This window comes from Ochlerotatus camptorhynchus, unplaced genomic scaffold (genome assembly GCF_037179485.1).
Source record: "Ochlerotatus camptorhynchus isolate MF236.1 unplaced genomic scaffold, CSIRO-AGI_Acam_v1.1 ptg000312l, whole genome shotgun sequence".
NCBI lineage: Eukaryota > Metazoa > Arthropoda > Insecta > Diptera > Culicidae > Ochlerotatus > Ochlerotatus camptorhynchus.
In genome coordinates this window covers 215467-236749 of record NW_027040800.1, presented here as the reverse complement: position 1 = coordinate 236749, position 21283 = coordinate 215467, and positions in this window count along the sequence as shown.

Here is a 21283-nt window from a genome sequence, read left to right as displayed (position 1 = left end):
TCTGTCTGTCTGTCTGTCTGTCTGTCTGTCTGTCTGTCTGTCTGTCTGTCTGTCTGTCTGTCTGTCTGTCTGTCTGTCTGTCTGTCTGTCTGTCTGTCTGTCTGTCTGTCTGTCTGTCTGTCTGTCTGTCTGTCTGTCTGTCTGTCTGTCTGTCTGTCTGTCTGTCTGTCTGTCTGTCTGTCTGTCTGTCTGTCTGTCTGTCTGTCTGTCTGTCTGTCTGTCTGTCTGTCTGTCTGTCTGTCTGTCTGTCTGTCTGTCTGTCTGTCTGTCTGTCTGTCTGTCTGTCTGTCTGTCTGTCTGTCTGTCTGTCTGTCTGTCTGTCTGTCTGTCTGTCTGTCTGTCTGTCTGTCTGTCTGTCTGTCTGTCTGTCTGTCTGTCTGTCTGTCTGTCTGTCTGTCTGTCTGTCTGTCTGTCTGTCTGTCTGTCTGTCTGTCTGTCTGTCTGTCTGTCTGTCTGTCTGTCTGTCTGTCTGTCTGTCTGTCTGTCTGTCTGTCTGTCTGTCTGTCTGTCTGTCTGTCTGTCTGTCTGTCTGTCTGTCTGTCTGTCTGTCTGTCTGTCTGTCTGTCTGTCTGTCTGTCTGTCTGTCTGTCTGTCTGTCTGTCTGTCTGTCTGTCTGTCTGTCTGTCTGTCTGTCTGTCTGTCTGTCTGTCTGTCTGTCTGTCTGTCTGTCTGTCTGTCTGTCTGTCTGTCTGTCTGTCTGTCTGTCTGTCTGTCTGTCTGTCTGTCTGTCTGTCTGTCTGTCTGTCTGTCTGTCTGTCTGTCTGTCTGTCTGTCTGTCTGTCTGTCTGTCTGTCTGTCTGTCTGTCTGTCTGTCTGTCTGTCTGTCTGTCTGTCTGTCTGTCTGTCTGTCTGTCTGTCTGTCTGTCTGTCTGTCTGTCTGTCTGTCTGTCTGTCTGTCTGTCTGTCTGTCTGTCTGTCTGTCTGTCTGTCTGTCTGTCTGTCTGTCTGTCTGTCTGTCTGTCTGTCTGTCTGTCTGTCTGTCTGTCTGTCTGTCTGTCTGTCTGTCTGTCTGTCTGTCTGTCTGTCTGTCTGTCTGTCTGTCTGTCTGTCTGTCTGTCTGTCTGTCTGTCTGTCTGTCTGTCTGTCTGTCTGTCTGTCTGTCTGTCTGTCTGTCTGTCTGTCTGTCTGTCTGTCTGTCTGTCTGTCTGTCTGTCTGTCTGTCTGTCTGTCTGTCTGTCTGTCTGTCTGTCTGTCTGTCTGTCTGTCTGTCTGTCTGTCTGTCTGTCTGTCTGTCTGTCTGTCTGTCTGTCTGTCTGTCTGTCTGTCTGTCTGTCTGTCTGTCTGTCTGTCTGTCTGTCTGTCTGTCTGTCTGTCTGTCTGTCTGTCTGTCTGTCTGTCTGTCTGTCTGTCTGTCTGTCTGTCTGTCTGTCTGTCTGTCTGTCTGTCTGTCTGTCTGTCTGTCTGTCTGTCTGTCTGTCTGTCTGTCTGTCTGTCTGTCTGTCTGTCTGTCTGTCTGTCTGTCTGTCTGTCTGTCTGTCTGTCTGTCTGTCTGTCTGTCTGTCTGTCTGTCTGTCTGTCTGTCTGTCTGTCTGTCTGTCTGTCTGTCTGTCTGTCTGTCTGTCTGTCTGTCTGTCTGTCTGTCTGTCTGTCTGTCTGTCTGTCTGTCTGTCTGTCTGTCTGTCTGTCTGTCTGTCTGTCTGTCTGTCTGTCTGTCTGTCTGTCTGTCTGTCTGTCTGTCTGTCTGTCTGTCTGTCTGTCTGTCTGTCTGTCTGTCTGTCTGTCTGTCTGTCTGTCTGTCTGTCTGTCTGTCTGTCTGTCTGTCTGTCTGTCTGTCTGTCTGTCTGTCTGTCTGTCTGTCTGTCTGTCTGTCTGTCTGTCTGTCTGTCTGTCTGTCGTAATTGGCACATAAACTCAAGCTTATACTGAATCCCGAGCAAGGCCGGGCACACTCAGCTAGCGTTAAATACAAATAAAAAAATTGTTATGCAGTGCTTTTTAAAAACAAGGTAAGGGAAACAGTCCTATTGTTGCGATACGTTCGAAGCGTTAGGAGCCTATTGTCCTCTCCAGGCGGGTTCGTATTGGTGAAATTTGCGTGTGTTAGTGAGATGAAATTTTTTGTTAGCTGTGAGAAATTTTTTGTTTGGTGTAAGAACTGTCATTCTAAAGTAAAAATAAACAACAAAGCGAAAACAAACCCTACGCTGGCACGGTAACAGTCAAATACCCTTTTATGAGAAAAAGTTAACCCATTTTTAATAAAAGTGGCTTTACTCATTAATGAGTAAATTATTTTAACAACAATGATTTTCTGCTAACAGTAGCTAACAGTTACTACTTAATTGGTATAATAAGTTACTCATTAATTAGAAGTGCCGCTTTTATTGACAATGGGTTCACTTTTACTCATAAATGGATGTTTGATTCTTACCGTGCAAATGACAGTATACGCTAGTGTGTGTAAAATAATATTATTAGTGTAGTGTTCGTGAGATCCTGCTTGGAGAACTCAATTGATGTGTATGAAGACCTCTATACACAATAATAGACATCTAACACTTCTAACGTACCGCAACAATCCCAAGTAACAAATCTAGAGCTGCTTGGTTATATTCAAAATTCATAAAGGTTTTATTGCAGCTGCAACTATTACCTACAGCTTTATGACGGTCATATACAATGCAAGTCATGGAACATTCTTATAGCTATCTACAAAACCCCTATAAGGCTTATAAAAAAACCAACTGATGCTGATGCTATTTTCACTTATAAAAGGTTTTATGATTGCCTTCAAGTATAAAAAAGCAATATGAATTGCCCTTATAAAACCCAAGAATAAATCCATATATTGCTATATAAGTAAGCGCAATAAAGCTAGTTGGCCATGAAACAGTTATTTCAAAGCAATTATAAGCATTAAGTTGCAACTTGTCAGAAGTGTAAATGGGTGGTTTATTTTTACAACATAGAAAAGAATCATAACTTTCCGGTACTTCCAAGCGGAGCGCAAAGAAAATCAACAAAATTGTTAGCATGAGCCCGTTTATTTGCTACAGTCAGCCGCGAAGGTTAATAACTCCAACCAAGAAAAAAAAAATACCGCTGCATTTCTGCGGATGTCACAAAGGAAGCAGATGTCACAAAGTAAAGAGTGTGCTGTTCTCGCTCGCATATACATGGGGTGACTCTGCCGAATCTTGGTCGAAATACATGGAATGGTGACAGTTATAGGACAAAAAAGTTGAAATCACGCATTACTTTTCATAAAGGTTAATGTACAATTCAAACTTTTCCAAATGTTTGTAAAATTCATCAGTTGCACCCGCAGAATAGGAATATACATTTGCCCTCAAATAAAAAAAAATGAATTGCTCTTGTAAAAAGAAAATAGGACTCGAAATAAAATCATGCATTATGCTTTCCTGTTCTGCTTTCATCCAATGTAAGCATTAGACATTTTAAGAAATTGCGCTTGGTGTTTTTCTTGCCTGCTGTCCCCTGTCGCCATATTGTCATTACGAAACTTCCATTAGCTTCGGAATAAAATCCAAGAAATTTCAATAAAATAATGGCTAAATTAAAGATCCGAAATGATTTCCAGTGTGCATTGGTATGAATTTATTTATTGAGATCTATTTTCTGAAAAATTAAGATGATTCCATCGAATTCATTTGATCTCTGAAACAATCTTTTTTGTTTACCTGAACTATTTTGGAGGCGCATTTATTTAACGCTCATATTATCCCAATAAACACGATAAAATTTCAACAGTAAATGTCTTGGAACTTCTAAAAAGTCATATTTTTTCTTTAAGGTTTTCACTAATGTCACCATGAAACAAAATTGATAGCATGGTGATCTTGACACCAACACTCAAACCTATTTTCACAGCGAAAGATTTCCATATGGAATGAAAAAAAGTTTCAGCAAAACAGAACAACAACAAGCTAATTTATGGCGGTTGCTTTGAAGCAATAAAAATAAAATTGAATTTATAACTGATTTTCAACAAAGCGTAATAAAACCGCTTGGATAAAATATTACTCTTAAAGAGGCTATGAGAACCTTTTGAAGAGTAACATGCTGCTCAAACATGCTTTATAAACCTTATCAAGAGTGGTCCATTCCTGACCGAAATCCGAGCTAAATTGAGTACTTTATCTAGCTGCTCCTATACTATCACCTTAGTTTGGGTCCCATCTCATTGCTCAATTCCGGGTAATGAGAAAGCGGACTCGGTAGTGGCTATCACGATATCGTTCACGTGCTTTGGTCATGCACCCTACATTGTGTTGCTAGATCCGAGTTATCCGCATCCCTCAGGTACCCGAGGAAAACAACCTATGCGGCCCGTTAGAGACATCTTGGCGAGCCGAGATCTCGAATATTTTAATTTAATTTATGTGTTTTTAAAACGGCTCGATCAGAGGATTTAGTAGTTAGTGTCATCTTGTGTTCTCTCAAGTGGCTAGGTCTCCATCGGTGTACCCCCATTTTTGTCTTTTTCTCCAGTATGTCGCTTAGTTCTAGATCAAGATAACATTGCTCTAAAAAACCTTGTGTTCTCAATCCCTACCCTGCCACCCGTTTGTTACAATGTGTTACCCCTAACCTCGAGATAGCCGCGAGTAATGGGCCCCCGCTTTACTAACGTTAGTTTTAAGTAATTTTGTAACCCAAACGATGAATATCGGCTCCGCAAAGCTACGGCAAATAAGCCTGAAAAATAAACGAATTAAAAAAAAAAAAGAGTGGTCCGGTAAGCTGGAAGACGATCTTATAGCGGTTATCAAAAGGTTGTGCTGGAGCTATTAATTGTATTGACGATTTCATAAAATTGATCTCAAAAACCACTAATAGAGTGCAATAAAACAAGAAATGCTACTTGAGATAGGACTGTTTCCCCTACCCAATTTTAATACATATTTTTATTGGAGGGTACTTCTCTCTAAGTGCACATATCCAAAAATCACGAAGCTCTAGGACATTTTCATGTATCGATCACTGTAAAGGATGTTTTCGGTGTTTTAGTGGGTCATGCTGTGGTTTCCAGTGTCCATTTTCCGGTCACAACTCAGAATTCATTGTGATAAGACGTCTATGAGTGGTTTCGAAAAAAAACGCGGAACTCTAGGATCAGTTTCAAAAATTGACCACTTGTACGGATGTTCCGGATCTTCTACAGGGCCAGACTTGTGTCCTACCGGAAACTTAATCGTCCAAAAAGGTGACCAACTATCTGTTTAACAACTTCTTCAAAGACAACACGAAGTTATCTCTTCAAATTGCATCACAATCAGTGTTTGGTCCCAATTAGCTCAAATCCCATATGGTACGTATATTCGTTAATGTCGGATCGACCGTATTATAGGAATCCAGTGGCAACCAAACTTGAGCCGTTCTCGGGGGAGCAGCTTGACATCATCAGCAAAGCCGATCCTTGTTCCGAAAATTGTTCATTATTCTAAAAGTCCACCCATCACCGGCAAAATAAGCTAAATTTTCTTCAACAAATCTCATCAAGCGATGCAAAGTATATCCATTTCAATAAAGTCAAATACCGAGAGCTGAACTTAAATGCAATTTTCCTCGAGAAAATGTTGCCATCAGTTTGGTTCATACTTTTTGCTCCTTCTGCTTCTGCTGGGCACATGCACACAGGCAAGTACCTAATCAAATTTACCCGAAACATCACTCAAAGTTGATTTAAAATGCCTTTCCATCGTCGTCCCTGGCCCGTCCTCCCACAGAACATTCCACCAAGCCAAGTTGTAACGATGAATATAAATTGATTCCATTCCTACCGACGACGACGACGACGACAACGACAACGACACTACTGTAAAGACGACATACCGAATCATCAAAGCTGATGCCGGGTGCTTCCGAATGTTGCGCGTGTTGGCAGCTCACCGACACTGCTGACTGGAAATCGAAAATGATCCTTAAACTTTTGCGATTCTTTCCAGCCCTGTCCAGCACCCGTCCGGAGAACATCCGGAACGGAACTCCTGTTGGGCTTACCCGGGGCCGCCGGAAAACGGAGAAAGGATCATCGCCCAAGCAAGAGCAAAGTTTCAATTTCAAAGCATAACTTAATTTCGAGTGTTTGAAAGTTAATGTAACTTGTGCTGCTGCTGTTGGTTCGTGTTTTCCCAGCTCCGGAGGCCGTGGGTGGGGGTCATTTTCTCTATCTGTTTTTTTTTTTGCCCACTCCGAGTGCCTCCATTTTACCGAGAGGTGCTGCTCGGACGGTGGCAAAACTTTCTACAGTTTCAATTTAATATTGATGTAACTTTGAAAAAATATTTTCATTTCTGTTAGCGCCTTCGGAAGTGGCTGGTGGGGTGTGGCTTTCGTTTTCGTTTTCTGTGGTCGCCCGGCGGGGGTTGGCTGGGGCTGGTTTTAGAAGTCACTTAAAAATTTAAAGTGGGTCCGTCTGCCATTATTTAACCTCGATAATGGTGTAAGATGAGACTGCTTTGAAAAGCGAATATTTACGTGTTGGATGACGGGAAACCTAAAAGGTTGCTGATTAGTTTTTTGGGACCACTAAGCATGATGATCGAACACCTTAAAAATCGACAATCAAATGTCCTCATTATGTGGGTGCTTAGCAAATTTACCATCTGCGGTTACATTCTAATGACTTTCCGGGGGGAAGTGGAACGGGCAATCGTTAAATAATTTCTGCTTAAACGTTTTTACGATAAGTACCTACCACTTCAACCTCCAACGATGTGACATTCTTTCGCTTGACTTGGTTTGGTGCCTTTCAAGGAGCCCCCCCAATCCGGCTCATTTGTTCGGTAATTTTATTTACCGTCCCCAACGACGACCCCTACCTGTCTGCCTCGGAGCCAAAGTCAGCCGGAACAGAACGACACACACCTTGTCCTCGATTCGGTGACTGAGGCAGCAGCAGCAGCAGCAGCAAAGTGTAATTTGCATATCGAAGGTATTAAATTCAATAACATATTTCTTTCCCTGTTCCGCCTAAATTGGCTATCCATTTTTTTGGCATGAAAGACCGCAGCAAAAAAAAAATACATACCGTTTCAAAGGCTCTACCGCAGGAAATCAATTCATTACAATACGGTTATGCGAATTTAACACCCCGGTCGTTCGTTCATGCGAATGTCGAATCAGATACCACCGTCGTCGTTGGAACAGTTTCGGTTGAGTTGAGATTGAGGGGAGGCGAGCAATCAAGCGAGTCAATCTTGTCGGGCTGTCGGACTACGATGATATTGCTATTTAGGAAGTGATTGAATTTTCCTTGTGCGAAACGTCAGTCACAAACCGTAGGAACCCTCCGGATGCCGATCAATTGGTTTTTTGAACTAAAACTGCTTCAATCATTGAACAGGGGTGGGGCAGGTGAGATTGATTGACTCTAGTAAGAGATGAACTAGCCTACGGCTAAACATCTCTAAAATAAAGATTTAAAGCCATAAACAATTGACTCTAGTGGTGATAAGCTTAAACCCATATTATCTTAAGATTAAATCTCGATCAAGAATGTCCGATTTGATGTCGACACGGAGCACCTCCATAGAGGTTTCGAAAGTGATTCAAACAGACCAAGGGGGAATCAACTCTACACTGTGCCGAAACACACTCTGTTCGGCACGTTAAGGCACACGCTGATACGTATGGTACGAACAATATGATGTAATACGGCAACACTATTGATCGTTGAAGTTTTTCTAATCGATTTACCCGTTGCTAAGGTTTGTTTACTCCAAATGCAACTATCCGTCAATACTGGTGTAACAGTGATTGATCCTAGAATTATAAAAGTTTATTGAGTTGTACCAAGTTTGGTGCCATTTTTTAAAAGAAAGAGACATGGAATGAGATAAGTAATGCCCAAAGTTCTACTCGATTGAAAAACTATTAAATATAATATACAAACTTAACTTTTAGTCGTACTTTTGGAAACAGTTGAGGCTGGAGTGTGGCCAAATAAATCTCCACATCAAGCATATTAAGAACACAAACATTAAAGTCTAAATAATACAGAGCTCTACACCGGGGGAACCGGGAGGACTACCATCAGGAAGAGATTTCCCGACAGCCGAAAGGAATTTTTAAAAGACTAAACTTTAAAATACAATGCAGCATCCTTTACTACTGCCAGTCTGGACGGATCATCACCCAGCATGTCACGTATGCTATTTTGTAGCCCGTGGAGTTCCCGCAGGTTCTGATACTGAGGGCATACGCATATAATGTGCTCGATTGAGGCTGGGGTTCTACAACCGAAGCAAGTCCTGTGGAACGGCGTTCCACCGAAATTGTGCGAGATCTTGCTGTGACCGGTCTTCAAACGCAACGCTATCTTCTGATCCCACTGGTTCAACGGTTCTGTCCACTTTGATCCGTCTGATTAAGCGGGAGCGGCGTAACTCTGGGTACGGCTGTCGGTACAGATAAAGTTCTAGGCACATATTGAGATGTGAAGAGTTGATTACCACTTGGAATAGACACATGTTTGCAGCTCTAGGCCTCTGTAAAGAAGAGACACGATCCTGAGAAAGGCTACGGATCAAGAGGTACTCAACTCTGCACATCTCAATTTGTGCCGAGTATTATATCTGTGCCGAAAGCTGTGCCCAGCGTTGTGCCGAATGTGCCGCAGTGTAGCAATCAAGCTGTCAGTCTTAGTAACTCATGAGTTTGGCAACCCTGCAGTTATGACTTTTCAGATTATTTGTTTACCTTGTCAAGTTCTCACGGATGATTAAACGAGTTATTTTGTGCATATTGCATAGTATATACGAGGACTGTGCCTGTCCTGTTTGTAAGTAAAACGAGGATCAAATAACACGTATGTGAGTCTTCTTTTTTTGTAGAACATTCATTCCTCTTGGCTCAACGAATGAGAAGATTGACAATCGCTAGATCATCGGCCACTGCTGGAACTGTTAGCCAGAGTACGATATCCGTTGTCAACCTCGAAGTTCTGCCCCTCCACGAGAAGGAGAAGGGTGACTGATGACAGAAGTTGTTTACCCATGAGAAGAAAGTTCTGTACAGGGTGTCATTCTGAGAGTCGTTCACCGAATACTGTATCATAAGTACTCAACCTGAAAGTGGAAGATGTGCCAATGCATTATCATCATGCTACTCGGGCAATCAGGAAGGATTCGACCTAAAATTCTCAGCAGCAGCAAAGCAGCAATAGACCTTCGGTAGATTCCTAATGACAGCAGTCGCTGTTGAGTACTGAATTCGTCTAACTGATCTCAATTGTTGGCGAGATTGTCAAATGACTGTGATTTTCTATGACTTTAAACTTTTGAACACCCTAATAAATAAACAGGAGGCCCGCTGAGATTGTTCATAAACGAATTAAAAATTTACTAGTATTGCTCTTCTTCGTTTTTCTGGTGACACTCAACTTCTTATTTTTAATCCGTTCATCCACATTTTCTACGACTACTATCCAAAAACATCCAATGCTGAACCAGGATCTTGATACCGGTTGTCAACGTTTGATCCGCTTTGTTTCTGCTTGCAATTAATTCATATTTTTCATCCTTGCTTGGTCTTGGCGGAATTGCATATTTATAGCCCTGAAACTGATGGCGGTTCCGATTGCGTTGGCTTGCGCGGTTCAGGTTGGCTTCGCTACGTCCGGTGTGGCTACCTTTACAATTCTGCAAGCAGAATCCTTCTCAATATTGCTAATACGGGATCCACTAACTCCACCAGCTTCCACAGTCAATCTAAACTCCGAGATGGTTCAGTCCAGTGTTGGGAAAATATCAAAAAATCCAATCTCAACAACGCCCAAGATCAGGCTTGATTTTCGTGGACACAAATCAACAAGCAAACAACTGCGGTTGATTTTGCAAGTTGTGATATCTTAGCTCAGAATATCAAGCTAATAAAACTCACCAGCTGCAAATCTCAATAAACTGTGGTGAGATTGAGTTTCAGGATTTTTGCTTTACACCCAAACGCAACCGAAGCTTCCATCTAACGGCTGGCAGGTGTCTGCCATCGGTGAAGAGTAAAAATAGATAGCAAACTATACTTTCTCTTTCTAAAAAAAACGATGTGCAACGGTGACAAACAAGATTATGGATTCCAAAATGTACAAGCAAGAGTGCCTGAAAAAACGTATTCTTTCGTACAGGCTCACAATGGACCTGTAAAGTTTTGGCCTGATTTGGCAAGCTTCCACTACAGCGGAGAAGTTCTACAGTGATATAGAGGCAACAGGGTAGATTTCTTCGAAAAGGACATCAATCCACCAACTACCCTCAATTCCACCCAATTGAGAAACATTGAGCAATTGTCAAATAGAAGTGGAGTGGAGACGACTTCTTGGGACAGCAGAGGACAACAAGGCCTTAGCCTGATTGGTAAGGTAAGTACGATGGAGACTCGCATATTAAAAAAAAACTGATCGTAATTGTTTTAAGGAATTAAGAGTTCGGTGGCCTTGTGGTGACCGATTTTGCTTACTGAGGAGAAAATCATGGGTTTAATCCCAAGCTCCTTCACATTACAGAGTTATACCAAAAATGAATACTAAGATGAAACTGTCGGAAGAAAAACTTTCTATTTTAGTGTCCTCTTTCACGGTCCCTTTCATCCAATGAATACCCCCCGTATTCAAGGTAATTTTGCGGTTTTGCTGCCCCTTCGGCAGAGATAAAATTTTACGCTAATTTTTATCAAAACAAACACACCAAAATCAGAGGTGTCCCATTTTTTAATTACTCGATTAACAACTAATCGATGTTTTTTTGTTCGCTGTGCTGCCATATTTCCACCAATGAGAGTGCAGCACAGGTTTGAAACGATCGGTGATGATCTTCTGGAGAAGTTATTGCTTATATCGGCATGATATAACCGATAACAAATATTTTACTTTTCGGTTCGTTAATCGATTAATCGATAATTCGAATGAAAATCGGCCATCACTAGATGAATGTGAAACGTCATTTCAAATATATGGACAGTACATAAATAATGATACAATTTGAAAGGTACCGGGGCTCATCACAAATTACGTCCACACGTTAACTGATTTAAACACGAGTGTTCACCGGTTGGTTATACTTTAATCCGGATTTCTGTAATAATATTATATTAAGCGTAATGAAATTCGGTTAAAGGGACGGGTACGGAAAAGATTTAATATTTGAGTCTTACAAAAGATGTGTTGATTGGAAATCCATATCAAATCCTTATCATGAGCAGTTAGTTGTTGTTGTCCTCGGTGAAGTTGCCGCCGGGATCGAAACCTTGTTACAACAAGTTGAACGGCACCTTGATCGTTATTGTTTTGTGATATAAAGAGCTCGGTGGCCTAGAGGCGACCGATTTTGCTTTGTTACCGGTTGGTAACATTTGATGCAGTTGTTGTAAGAGTAGGGTTGTTAAGATAGATAGCTCCATAACGTCACTTCTAAAGTGACCTACCCTATCGAGGGCACAACGTGTGTTTTGCTGCATGGGCGAAGTGACCACTGTCCACTGAACTACCACCGACGTGTCAGAGAGTAGTGGGAGACGGAAACTAGCTACGGGGAAGCTGAGAGTCGATGATGAGGTGAGAGATCGTTTGGTCGAGAGAGAGGGACAGGATGGGCAGGGGGTTGCTGACTGTGGTGTGAAATCAAGAGCAAATTTTCATTACGTCGAATTTAACGAAGGTAAACAAAGTCTAGCTATCAGTGTCAATCGATTCTCCTGCTATTACACTATATACTGTCCGAATATAGGATCAAATCCCATTTTTAAATTTATTTACCAGTCAAATTGCTTTTCGACGTAATCACCTTCCGATCAAAATAGTTTTCGATGTTACTTAAGTCACCCAATTTCTATGGAGATGCCGTTTGACTTAAGTAACAGCGCTGAGAAACCCGTGAAAAGTGTACGTGCGTCGTTTCGCTTTCTCATTATTAAAGTGAATAAATCGAACTGTTTGTTGCTAAGATGATTTCGCTGGTCCTTAAATGATGAATGGGCTGCACGTAAGGAGACGTAATTGATAATTCTCTCGAATATCCTGGTAAATAAACTTTGACTTAAGAAACAATAGGGGCCACCAAACGACGTATAATAACTTTTGACACAAAAACCAGTATTTTTTAGCATGAAAGCTAGTAATTTGCATTTGTATGATTAAAACCCTGCTAAATATGTTAAACATTGCTATCACTATGAGATTATATGTGTTTACTTGGAAATAGGAATAACTTTTCGGTCATCAAAACAAAACCTTATTTTTCTCGGATTGGTGCGAATGTTACTTACGACATAATGAAAATTTGCTCTTGAAATAGTTGTCAGATACATGAGGAGTGTTTGGGTACTGGCAACGATTCCGGTTCTTTCGCCACTTCCGCTCAACAACCGTTTGGCTGCTGCTGCATCGGTCCCGGCATCTGATGAGGTGCCAAACCCCTCGGCTAATCCGAGCCGTCAGTCCTAAGCGGCAACGGTTTCGTCCCCTCACCTGGGAGTATCGTGGCGTCGAGATGACGCCCCACTATCGATCGAAAACGAAGAGCTGCTCACAACAGAGGAACTCATTACCATCATGGCAGAAGCAATCGTTATCAAGCGCTCCTGCAGAACCAGAACCGAGCAGATTCTTGCTGCATCACATTTCATCGACAATTATGGACCGTGAAGCCATCAAGATCGCCCACCGGAACGCTTGCTCGCTCAAGAGCTAGAACATCGAGTTCGTTCACTTCCTCAACGAACGAAACATCGACATTGCAGGCATCACTGAAACCTACCTGAAACCGGAGGTAAACGTCTACCTTCCTGACTTCCAGCTTCTAAGACTTGATCGAACCAGCTCCGGGGGAGGAGGAGTGGGCATTGCTGTACGGAGAAACATCTGCTGACGAGTTCTGCCGAGCTTCCAGCTGAAAACCATCGAAGCTTTAGGGGTAGAAGTCTCCACTCCTGTTGGCCCTATCACCATAATTGCGACCTACTGCCCCAAGCAAGTCACCATCAGGGACGGGTCGGCAGCAAAACTACGGAGAGACATCATCAAACAAACTCGAGGGCGCGAAAAGTACATCATCGCGGGCGACCTGAACGCCAAACACCAGGCTTGGGGCAACAGTCGACGCAACCAAAACGGTACAATCCTGAACAACGACCTGCAAGAGACTTGATATACCATATTAACGCGGGACTCTCCCATCAGCAACATGGGAGACAACACCTCGCTACCTGTGACCCACCAGGAGCTGAGTTCGGACCACTATCCGATGGTGGTCGAAGAAGGCTCATCCGTCAACCGATTCCAAGCTTCCCGACGCAACTTCCATCGTGTCAGCTGGGAGCAGTTTCAACACTGTGTCGACTCCACTGTCGTTGACCGGTGTCTGCGTTCCATCGAGGAGGCGATATCCCAGTGCCACGTGCCAGTATCCAGACAGGTGAGCAATACTCTGAACCTTGATAGAATTACCAAAAATCTCATCAGACTCCGTAACTCCATCCAAAGGCAAAACCAGTGTTCTGGTTTGCCTGTCTTGAAGACCCATTGCAACCATCTTACAAAACACATCCAAGCCAGGATGGTAGACCTCAGGAATCAGGACTTTGCTAACAGGATCCGCTCTCTCCCAGATTGTGCAAAGCCCTTCTGGAAAATCCTTAAAAATAAGCCAAGACCCATTCCACCACTGACCTCACTGGATCGTCCCGCCGACCTAGTGGTTCATCTGATAACTCCTGAAAAGAAGGCTGCCGCGATAAGTCAACACTTCGTCAGCTCCCATAATCTTGGACAAAACAAAACAAATGCAACCAATCTTCATCAGATTCCCAAAATTTTTCCCGAGGAATCCGAGATTTATGCTGACGAATTGTTGGTCTATATCAAGTTCCAGATTCTACAACCATCTGGCACTGAATTTTAATCTGTGCCTCAGACTTGGCAACTTCCCCTCGTGTTGGAAGTCATACCCATCCGGAAACCTGGGAAGGATCCGTCCTCTCCTTCAAGTTATCGACCAATCAGCCTTCTCTCAGGGTTATCAAAACTTCAAACCGGCTCCTAACATGTGCCGAAGAAAACAACTTGTTAGGAGGAACAGTTTGGTTTTCGGAAACGTCGTTCGACCGTCCACCAGCTGACTCGATTAACAAACAATCTCAGACGGAACAAGTCTTTTTCGAAAACATCTTCCATGGCGTTGTTGCACGTTGAAAAGGTGTTCGACAATGTCTGGAATGGTGGCCTGGTGTTCAAATTGCACCAGTACGGTCTTCCAATCTTTATAGTGAACTATCTATCGAACAGGACGTTCCGAGTCTCTCTGAAAAGCATCACATCGGATGCTTTCAACAAGGAAGCATTCTTGGCCCCATACTAGTCAACCTGTTCACCTCCGATATTCCGGCTCTCCCTGATGCTGGATCTTTGTCTCTGTTCGCAGATGACACATCCATCGTCTACAAGAGTAGGGTCATCGAAGATCTGCCTACCAAACTTCAGAGAGGCCTGGACGTCCTGTCTGAATATTTCAACAGCTGGAAGATCCGTATCAACGCGGCCAAGATCCAGGTCATCATCTTTCCACACTCTAAATCTCCCAGACTTGTTCCGTCGGTGTATAATAAGATCTGGCACAGTGGTGGAATGGTCGAAAGAGGTAGTCTACCTAGGCCTGATTTTCAGGGAGCACGTTAACAAAACCAAAACCAAGTGCAACATCTTGATAAGATCACTGTATCCACTCATCAACAGGAGGTCTACTCTATCTCTGAAAAATAAGCTTGCTGTCTACAAACAAATCATCCTTCCCGTAATCGAGTACGGGATGCCAATCTGGGAGAGTTGCGCCAAATGCCATCACCTTAAACTCCAAAGGATGCAGAATAAGATCCTGTGAATGATCGTCAATAATCCACCACCTTCAGAATGCTGGTCCTCAGACACTGGAGTTACGGAGAGCAGACTCCATCGTTAGGTTCAGAGATTGCTGTAGGCGATCCGATCGACAGATCATCAGGGATCTGGCACGTTATAACAAATTAAAACATTTAAATGAAACATTCTTCACATGAAGAGAATTGTAAAACATTACAACAGTAAAACACGACATATGCAAACACAAAATCAAAAATTTCACCAAAGATGAATAACCCTTCTGGCTAACCTCTTGCCTTGTATTAGCAATTGTAAACCACGTAACAAATCACAAATAAAGAATAATTTTACTACTAGTTACTCATTAGGTAAAAACGATCTCCACTAGGCCAACGAGCTCCTATCAAATCAAAATGCCACTACGAACAATGCTCTAGAAATCCCGCTGACATCTGACCCCTCAAATATTACTTGCTATATGGTTTAACGTCTTTTTAACGAGTAAGATGAAGTGGACAAATATTGGCCCTGAAGTAAGTTTACTATTACTTCAATAATATCGTAGCAACAAACCGATGTTGCATAGTACAAACTAGAGGAACCATTTTAATGCTTTCCACCATAACACTCGATATCGTCGATATCCTTCCCGTGCAAGTTTCCTAAACCAACATTTAACAGGAAAACACGAATCACATGCATCAAACCCATCTAGATATAATTCGCCAATAGCCTAGTGCAATCACCGATTACGGCACGTTCTACCTTTTGATCGAATGTTTCACACCTTCCACCGGTGACTATAATGCTCCTTGCACTCGCACTCCCTTGAGAGCGAGGACCAGAGGAGTATAGTGTCACAATTTTCCACCACGTGGTGAATTAATCATGTTAATTTGAAAAGTTTAATTGCAAAACTTTATCGTTATCATTGCCGTTCATTTATCTTCGCACCGGGATCGCATGTTCCTACACTTCACCTATATGGGATGAAAGGATAGTCGACGGTGAGTGGGTGAGTGAGGGTGTGTGTGTGTGTATGTGTGAGCGGTAACAACACTTTCGTTTCAGCCGGCTTGTCCCTCCGGAGGTTGCTACCCATACGGAACCCATCTGTTTGAGGCAACAAAAGAGAAAAATGAACTCCCTCGTTGGTAAGTGTACAAGTAAAAGTACTTCATGGTGGGTTAATTTTTAATTTTTGCATACCTACTCCTTTGCGCCTCCGACAACGATGTGAGCAGGTTCTAGCAGCAGCAGCAATGATTCCAATCAGATGGGGAAAGTTTATGCCGTTCGATCCAAGTTTGTGCCAGTTACTCTTATGAATACGGGCCTTCGATGACAACAACTTTATTGTCTTTCGATTGGTAAAACTTGTGCTAATTATCGACTATCGGAAGAATACCTTTACAGAAGCTCAGAGTCCCATAGTGGAAACAAGCTGCTACAATGCGGAATGAAAGTTATGCCGTCACTTGGAAAACATCTACTTTAGCTCAGGCAGCAACGGAGCAAAGGACAGTTCAAATAAATAAACACTCTTTTCCCGTGCAATTTGCACGGGAGAATGCATTCACTCTACATCGCATCGTGCTTCATCCTTCGTGGTGCTGTATATCTTTGAATCATTTATAACCCCAAACCAGGGCTGGCAAATGTCACCAATTTTCTCGAAAAATTATGTCGCTGTCATGTCGGATCAAATGACGGTTGCTTAACTAAATCCATCCGAAAAATATAAGTTCCAATGTCATGAAGGCTTCGTCATTGACAAATGCTGTGAAAGCTTATGACAGATAACTTCATCGCTGTCATTTAGTCTTGAAATTTGCCAGCACTGCCTCCTATTTCGCAAGCAGAAATTGTGAAGTTCGCTATCCATGGATGTGTGTGGCGGTTATAGTTTGATATTTTGATTAAAATTGTCGATTCTGTTGTTGAATCAAAAACAGCTGATTGTCACTTGTACCATTACATTTTACATAATAATTATCCAACCCCCCTCACCAGCGAAACCCTTTGCACGCCCTTGTCTCTATCTCTCTGGATCTTTAGAGCATTTTTTTCATCTTCTAACGCTTCCTTATCACCCGTGGATTCCCAACTGGGAAGTGAGTTTTTTTTCAACCACTCTTAACAAACCGACTAAGTACCACAAGTGCTTTTTTAAAGCCTCGGCTTTCTGTGCACATAGATGGAGACCAACTCCAGAAGGGGGGAGAGCGATACTTGACACAAGTATCCATTAAACACCCTGAAGAACTAATTTCAAGCGGTGCAAAAGGTTCGCATTTTTTTTTTGCTTCCATCCCCATCCTAGGCGGTAGTTTATCGTCAACCTGATGGCTTGGGGTGTTTCCTTCTCCAGCTTCACATAAAGGATACACGTGGGACTAGGGAGTGTATCGTAACAGTAGCACTTATGTTATCACCTTTGCCACTAACAAGCTTAAATTGGATGTACAATTACAGTTCGTTCATCACCAGGACAGAAGCTTCAGTAATTAATGTTCGAAATCGAAAGCGTACATTGGTTTACAAAGAATTGTAAATGACATCTAACTGATGTACAAAGCTTTTGTCATTACATTAAGACTGAACCAGTGTGTGAGACCTACGACCAAGTTATGTATAATTGCAAAATAACCCCAGGTGCAACGGCAGCTAAGAGCAGAAGAAAGTGCCAACACATACATTCAGGCGCTGACAGTCCGGAGGGAGAACTGTCATCGTTCGTTTAAAATGAAACGTTGCAGGGCCGCACTCGGCCGGCTTTGCGTCAACATTGTGCTGCTGTAGGTTGCTACGGTAACGGAGGTATTTTGGACCACTTTAGCAAATCGTTTTGTAATTCACAAAGAGCTGAATGTTTTTGTTAAAGCAAATCGTTGTACAACGCAATTTGACAAACCAGTAAGCAGGAAATATCACAAATACTGAAATTGGACTTAATTTGGACCACCAACAAATATACATTTTGGCCCATTGTTCTAACTTCGAGCCACTTGTGGAAACATATTTTGGATCACCTAAATGAGCTGGTTAGCGGTCATGACGAAAATATGTTTTCCCTAGATTGTGACGAACATATTTTTGCCATGCCTCAGATCGCTTCTTCGAGCTAAGAGACGGTTTCAATCGGATTTGATTGGCGCAATAACCACATTCGCATGTTCAAAATACATACATTTTAAAAATAATCACTCTTGAAAGTTGGGTTCAATTATCCCTAATAAAAATAACCACGTGTTCGAGGTATCATCCTAACCATTTGTGGGATAGTTTACCCATCCGGGACACAGTTCGTTTATGGTATTTGTTTATTAGGGATGCCATTTTGGACTGATTCTGCACGAGCATGAAAATAGAAGACGCTAAGTAGTGTAATAATTTGCACGTTACTTTCACAATATTCTGTGAAATGTGCAAAATACAGCCAGGTGGACCAACATATGATAGTGGGCCTAAGTACATCCATTACCCTAGCACGTGTTTGAGTAAATGTGAAGTTACAACGGCATAATGATGCCCCAGATGACAGAGAGCAAATTTGGGAAACCGTGTGAAAACGGAACGGGGGATTTATTCGAGAGCATTGGCGTAGCTAATGGGGGGCCAAGCTCCTTTATTTACAAGGCTCATGTGTGACACTTTGCGGAGCCAAAAATCAGTAATATTTGAATTTAAATTTTAAACAATTTATTATTTTTCAATGACATTGCAAGGAAAATTGACGTAAGAATACATTATTCGAAAAATTTCCTACATACGTCATTCATAATAATGATCGTATCTCATTATTTTTATTTTTTTTTAATAATTTATCATTCAAACTCTGGAATTTTAACCGGTTATCATAAATTTATCGCCATCAACTAGTACTATTACCCACCACTAGTGAATTATAAATTTCACTTGGATTTTACTATAAACCACGATGCTTTTAAAATAAAAAAAAAAAAGCAAATATATCATCTCAAGAACACACATATAACGAACTGCCAAGTCAAGTCCAGAACAACATGTATTTAAACGTTGATTTCTCGCGGATTAAGACTCATTCAGGATAACCAACAGCAGCATCTGGTAGAGTAAGTTTGCTCTATCAAATGGTGTAGTTGGTTTGCGTGGACATGTTGTGATTTATGAGCAATCGACGTTAAAAGCCATTGTTTACATTCAGCACATAGCGCATCATCACATGTTACTCTAGAAGTAATAGCATAGAGGTAACTCTAATACCCCGTTCACATTACAACGTATATCACGTGATATACGATGTCTTGCAATGCGCACTCATACATCTTGTTTTCGCTGAAAATCCTATGTATGAGTGCTCATTGCAAGACAGCCTATATTACGTGATATAGGCTGTAATGTGAACGGGGTATAAGACTAGAAGGTCGCAAAGATACGTGCTCAACTTTTTGGCTCATCTCTGGTACTCTCTTCGGTCCCAAGCTAATCGATCCATCCCTCGAAAAATAGGAAAATCAACGAACCCCTCATTTTATCTTTCAAACTTGCATAGCGAATCAAAACAAACATAGTTTAGTCTAGAATTTCGACTAGAATGGGGTACGTTAATCGATTTGCTTGGGACCAATAGGCTGGTCAAATAGTGAACCAATTTTAAATCGTTAGTTTTTGCTGGTTGGTAAGCTAGTTAGTTATCTTTATTAGGGAGACTTTCAGCCGAACGCTGATTCGTCTCTAGCCTGGTTGGTAATAGTCTGAAGGGCCTAATCAGAATTATAATACACGGCCGATGAGTGGTTTTTCACTCACAAACACAAAAACGTTGGTCACTCATAAACTAACTAATATATCAAGAGCAAATTTTCATTACGTCGAAAGTAACAAAGGTAAACAAGGTCGAGCTATCAGTGTCAATCGGTGCTCCTGCTATTACACTATGTACTGTCCGAATATTTATTATTATTATAGTCTATCTGACTTGATAGTCTCAATGAAACACTTAAATCTAAATGTAGTCACTCATTAAAAATTAAAAATTGGCCAACAGCAAACGATGACGAAACATCGAGGCATTGATGTCAAAGTCAAATAGGTCAGAGGCTTCGTTGAATTGATGAATCATGGCGACATAGGAACTGTTTGCAGCATAGTTGGTTGCATGTACTACTTCATGTAGCAAGGTTCTCGGACGGAGTGTTCGGGCAGGAGCATACAGATTAATTTTGGCCAGTAACTCAGGAACATCATATTCTGCGAGTAAAATTTTAGCAACGAAGACGACCTGCGATATGTTTCGTCGCTTAGCAAGAGTATCCAAACCCAGTAAACGACAGCGGTCAACATACGGTGGTAAATTCAGCGGGTCACTCCATGGAAGATAGCGCAGTGCGTATCTGACGAATTTGCGTTGAACAGCTTCGAATCGTCCACTCCATACAGCTTGGTAGGGATTCCAGACAACACACGCGAATTCCAGTAGTGAGCGTACCAATGAACAGTAAAGGGCTTTAAAACACAGAGGATCACGAAATTCCTTAGATATCTTGAACATGACTCCAAGCTGTCGATTAGCTTTGTCGATCGTGGTTGAGAAGTGGCGAGTGTATGTGAGCTTTTCATCCAACATGACACCGAGGTCTTTAACGTGATCGACACGTTGAACTGCAGTTCCAGCAACGTTATAATCAAACAAAATGGCAGTCCTAGTTCGACGAAAACTAATTACGCAGCACTTTGAGACGCACAGGACCATAAAATTACGTTCACACCAATCATTAAAGATTTCAAGAAGGTTTTGTAGTTCTAAACAGTTGGCATAGCCTCGAACGACTAGATAAATCTTCATCGGAAAAAAACAATTTACCTCCACGTAGTAGAATAAACGTTACATCGTTCACAAATAAAGAGAAGAGCATTGGTCCCAAAGTGCTACCCTGTGGAACTCCTGATCTGTTCGAGAAACAGTACGATGAGTAGTTTCCAATGCATACAGTAACTTCACGTTGCACGAGGTACGATCTAAGCCAGCTGCAGAAGGAAACAGAACATCCAATTTTTTCAAGCTTTGCTAGCAGAACGTCGTGCACAACTCTATCAAACGCAGCTTTAAGATCAGTGTAGATGGCATCCACTTGAAGTTTCTTGCATACATTTTCCATACAGAACGACGTAAAGCTGACGAGATTAGTTTCCACGGAGCGGCCAGGAAAGAAACCATGTTGACATGTACTTATGTAATGCTTGCAGGAAGCAAACAATCTCTCATTTATCAGCGACTCAAACACCTTAGATTCAACCCAAAGCGAGGTAATCCCACGGTAGTTTTCCACATTGCGTTTGTCTCCTTTCTTGAAAACAGGGAACATAGTAGACCGTTTCCATAGTGCGGGAAATTTCTGTTGACGAAGTGACAGGTTGAAGAGCAAGGACAACGGAGCAGGTAAGATATCGGAGCATTTTTTTAGGACTGCAGATGGAATAACACTCGGACCT